A 5,337-nucleotide genomic window follows, 5' to 3' on the forward strand; every position below is an offset into this window, starting at 1 on the left:
TTTTTATTTTAACTGATTTATCTTCTTCCACTTTTATCTTAATATATAAATTAAAAATAAAAATTATAAACCCCTTTTATAATTAAAATTTAATATTAAATACATATCAAATACAACATCTCTACATACGACTTTAAATGATCATCATTTCTCTCTTTTTTATTATCGATTACAATCTGTTTTAATTTGCTTAAGCCTTCATAAGCTAAACCGTTTCTCTTACTACTTATCCATAATAATCTATTTTAAATATGTTCAACTGTTATCTCTGATCAAAGTACAATTTATTTTAAATTGGTCAGAGATTCCATAAGCCAAACGCTGCAATTTTTGGTAAACTCCAAATTTACAGTGTCGTTTGAAGGATGTTCAACTATCAACTCAGAACTTTTCTTAAATCAAACTTACCTATACTTTCTACTTTACAAAGTATCATAAAAAGCAGACTGGCTCTATCAATTCAAAACGCCCAACACTTTTCTAGCATGATTGTCAACCTGTGTCTAACTGCAAAAATATAAATAAAAGCGAAAGAGAGCGAAATAAGATCCCTCCAAGAATAAAACAGGCCAGTAATTCCATGTGATTATGTCTTGTTCCTTTCTTTTGATGATCAGAGATGGCAGATGGTCAGTGGAAAGAGAGCAACAGCGGTGAACGTGAAAGGAGGGCGTGAGGTAGGTTAATGAGTTAGGGCCAAAAGTGGGCGTAGAAGCCATGCCATCTGAGATCTGCAAGAAGCTTTTTTCGCATTTTGCCTGGTGATCTTACCAAGTAGTTCCATGTCGATGGGTGATTGTAGTGAACCTCCACAAAGAGCTCGTCCACAATGAGAGGCATCTCTGGATTGCTGAGCCATCGCCTCAGAATCGGCCACTCGCTTCCCTCGATGTCCATCTTTACAACCACTGTATCAGTCGCTTTCAATTGCAGCTCCCCTTTCATAAACCTCGTTATATTTATGACATTGCTGGCTTTATCATCTCAGTCTGACACAAAGCTGTAGTGCAGCTGGTGCGGAGGTTGGGGAGTGGCCTTTACAGTGAGGGAGGAGGGATTCGTCTGTGCCACGTTACTCTTTGTCAAAACCAAGCGGGCTCGGCTTTTGCAGGAGCTTGGAATCGACTTCGAATGCGTGAATGTCGATGAAATCGAAGGGGTACATGTGAAGAAACCAGGCTAGGCTGGTGCTGAATGCATTAGCACCCAGATCCAGCAGAACCCGTCGCTGTCTGCGATGGAGATCGATCGCCTTGGAAGGCAGAAGCCACGACAAGATGTGCGTTTTGTCCTGCACATCGTTGGAAAATCGGAGGGCGAAACCTCTGCGGAAATTGTTGCGATCGTCGAGCTTCTCAATGAGATGACCTTTTAGAGGGCAGGCAGCTGCCTCCTATCCACTTCATCTGCCGCCATGGATTCTCAACCTGATCTTAATTTTTGTCCAAGAATCCTTCTCTCGTCCCGCACAACTCGCTGTTGTTTCTGGCCATGGCTTCCCATTCATTATGCTTAAACACTTGCGTAGTGAAGCCTTGGTGTTTGCAAGTCACAGAATCGCCAAACCCAATGCCAAGAAAGCCAAATCTGTGCATGTGGTTCACATAAATATCAAGAAAAATATATATGAACAGTATGAGGACCAAGGCGTAGAGCAGCTACAGATGAATCGTTTTGCTTTTTCTGGTGCCCTCTGTGTCTGAGAATGAGAACGAGAATGAGAAAAGCAGATACATTGCAAATTTTCATAATGAATGCACATAAATTCAAATTTCAAATTGATCCACTTTTCAGCGCCCGCCCAATGCGTCCGGCCCACCCAATTCGCGTCAGTGTTTTCCGGTACGCTGGAGTCCTTTCCCGGCCAGAGAGTTGTCCCGTTAAATGCCCATGCATGCATGGTGAAGTTGTCCCGTTACATGCCCATGCCCATGCATGGATGGCCGACTTGAGATCCCATCATAGTACTCTTAAACTACATTGAATACCCAATAGCATAGGAAATATTGCTCGCGGGGATCGAAGCTTCTAAAGCGTGTCACTTTGGGGGTTTTGGAGTAAAACCCATGAAAAATTGAACGTCTTGTAGGCTTGTACTAGATCTGATTTGTCATTGGCTTTGAAGACCAAGATTTGCTTTGATGGAATCATGATCCTAGTGGTTGCAGTGCAAGCCCAAGCTTCTCAATGGGGTCCCGTCAATTCAATCTAGTGATTATCCCTCCTGGAATAGACCAGTCCAGCCTTATCTTGCTTCGCTGATATAACTGTCGATCTAACAAACCATTTGGGTTCCGGTGGCTAGAATCAGGGGTTAAATTTGACGCCCGTCTGCCCATTTTTAGGTATTTTACACGTAAAATACGTTCTAATTTCAAATATCCATGTCAGCGGTAACGTGCTATTAATTTTTAATACCGTCAATATGACGGGCATGTTTGAAAATTAAAAGTTTTAAGTTTTTTTTAATAATTTTTTGATATATATATATATATATATATATATTTAACATCCAAGTCGGGATCGGTATAAATAGTGAAGACTGAAGTGACTGTAGTCTGTGGACAGTGGCTCACTGGCTGTAGGCTGTAAGTTGGCGGCCCGCGGGCGGCGGGGGCAAGTTGCAACTGCCGTTACCCAGAGACTACAAATGCGTGACGCGTCACGCGTCCACCAACTTTCACGAATGGAAATAAATTCTGAGCCTGGAGCATTTACCACTGGTGACTGTTCCGCCGCCCGCGTGTTCAAGTCTCAAGATATGGAAAGATATCATATCATGTGCCGATGATTTAGAACCTCGAACCATTAACTGTCAACTTTCAAGTCATATTTTTATACAAGCAAACCATACGTGCGATTTTCTGATATATTGAAAATGTATAGCTCCTACGGTTTGGAGCGAAAAACAAATTGCAATATTACAATTAATAGTGCTTCGGTTTCTAATATGAAGATCCTACTTACTATTCTGGTGCGTCCCTGCAAGGGCTTTTGTACCCCAAATCTGGCGGCCTGTTGCTTATCCCCGGGACCTAAATATTTACATTGACCCTCTGCTTGGCTCGTTGCAAGTTATATGGAAACAGGAAACTTAATTAACAAGTTACAAGCCTCTTACAAGGTGAATCGAGATTCAGAATGTATGCTCGAGCGGCGACTGCGAGGCCGAGTTGATCATAGATGCTACTGTGCTACACAGTGAAAACCAACATCAACCCTGGTCCCCAACAGAGTTCTGGTCGTGTGTCTGGTGCGATTTCTGTTGGGTTTTCAGCTTCTGTCATCAGTTTATATACATCACCGATTCGCCAGCGTTGCCAGGTTTTTGAAATCCCTCCCTCTCTCTCTGTACAAATAACAATAACAATTACACCATTCCAAAAACATGCATCCTGAAAGTCCACAATTTCAGTATACATTTAATGGGTATTTTATTCTTATTAGAAGTGAAAAATTTGCAAAATTTTGCCCCGGAATGCCAACTATTAGTGTTTAGGTTTGTAACAGTTTTCATTATAAATATCTACTAAGTTTGATTTTTTTTTAACCGCTCCTAGATTTAATATATAAAAAAACCAGTACAAACCTCAATCCATGTATCCTACCTGTTGGGAAAGGAGCAAAGGACTTCCCGCATCCTTCCTGTAAGATGGTTGGTTCGTCAGAGAAAACGAGCGACCCATCAGCCGCTGTCCCCCAAAATAATGGCACTGATCCATCTCCATCCTGCCAACAAATACAAACCCAAACCAATTGTAGATTTTGGAAAATTTCAAAAATATAATGGAAATCAATTCTCTCAATAACTTATTTCAGTTAGCTTTATCATTTTTTTGAAATATTCCTAAATTTAAAATAGTTATTAGCTTCAATTAATATACAGCAAATTTATGAGGCTAGCCCCTGCCCCAACTCAGCCTAGTGAGCCTACCAAAGAGAGAAAACGATGCCATAAAACTTTAAAAGCAGTACTCACCAATTAAAGTTATGTTTTTCTTGGTTGTTTAAGATTTATTTTTCATATAAAAATGAATTTAGTTTTTGAAAAACCTAAAGCATATAATACATACAAAATTCAGAAATCAAATTTGGAATGTCAACAAATTTATACTAGAAAACCACCCAGTAGTAGAACAATGAGACCTAGGTAGACTATGGCAAAATTTATAAACAATTACACCAAATTATCAGAACTTATCTTAAATTAATATATTCTGAATACTGATACACTTAACTCATAATAACCTTAAGTAAACAACATCTCCATAAAATGACAGGCATTATAAAATATAGGATTAAGTAGGGTTAAGATAACTCCAAACAGAGGCACACCCCATAGTCACCTAATTTGCCAAAACTGTCCAGGAATAGAACCTGGTTCTAATTCCCTGCAATATTATGTGACTCTGTCAGGCGATCAATCTGCATTTTGATTACCATCTTAAACGATCATCAATTTTGTTGTCTGGAATTAAAACAATTTGTTATTATTACAGAGATTGCATGCTTGCAGAAATCTTCTCAACACATTAATATTCTGTCACATTTATTATTATTATAGGTAAGCTCTGTCCTCAGACGCATGACCTTTTTGTTGGTAATTCCCCTGGGCCCTAATTCACTGTTTTGTTTCACTGGCACTGGCCCCCTACAATAAAAACTTATAAATGACCTCTCCTTGTAACAGCTGTTATATTGTTTAGTTTTGGATTTTTGTTGTAAAATTTCATTTGTTGGATTAGTTAATTGAATTTGTTAAAGATGTATTTTTATAGTTTTATTAAATGATTTATTTAGATTTATTTTTAGTGTTTGTGATTTTCAGTAGCGTAACAGTGCAATATTAATTTTTTAATATGGTTTTAGTTGATGAAATGAAATTCATATATACTAAATACTTTATTTTTTTTATATAGGTATTATATATCAAAAATGTCTTCAAAAAAAGGAAATCAACTTTCTATCAAAAAAAATTTTGGATGGTCTAATACATCTCAAGCTTCATTGCCTGATAAAGAAGATCATGATTTTGATCTAAATGAAGATTTAGATGTCTTGGGGCATAATGAAGAATATGATATCTTGGAGCATAATGAAAAAAGTGATGAATAATTTCACCACGGAGAACCTACCACCCAAAAAAAAAGAAAAATGAAAGTAAAAAGAGAGTTTCGTGATCAGTGGAAAACTAAGTATAAGTGGTTGAGAGAGGCAAAGCATGAAGGAAAAACAGTTATGAAATGCATATATTGTGAAATGCATAAGGCAATGGGGCCATGGGGAATTGGGACTGGTTTCTCTACATTGCAGCATGATTCTATAATTGTTCATGCT

General features: G+C 38.2%; 1 pseudogene; it reads right to left on the minus strand.

Annotated features, from left to right (window-relative positions):
- Positions 1-455: 455 nt before the first annotated feature.
- Positions 456-1,736, minus strand: LOC149197427 (uncharacterized; annotated as a pseudogene).
- Between the last annotated feature and the right edge of the window lie 3,601 nt (positions 1,737-5,337).

This window comes from Pinus tabuliformis, chromosome 2_2, assembly GCF_031772625.1.
Source record: "Pinus tabuliformis cultivar Carrire ecotype Pingquan chromosome 2_2, CPIR1, whole genome shotgun sequence".
Classification (NCBI taxonomy): domain Eukaryota; kingdom Viridiplantae; phylum Streptophyta; class Pinopsida; order Pinales; family Pinaceae; genus Pinus; species Pinus tabuliformis.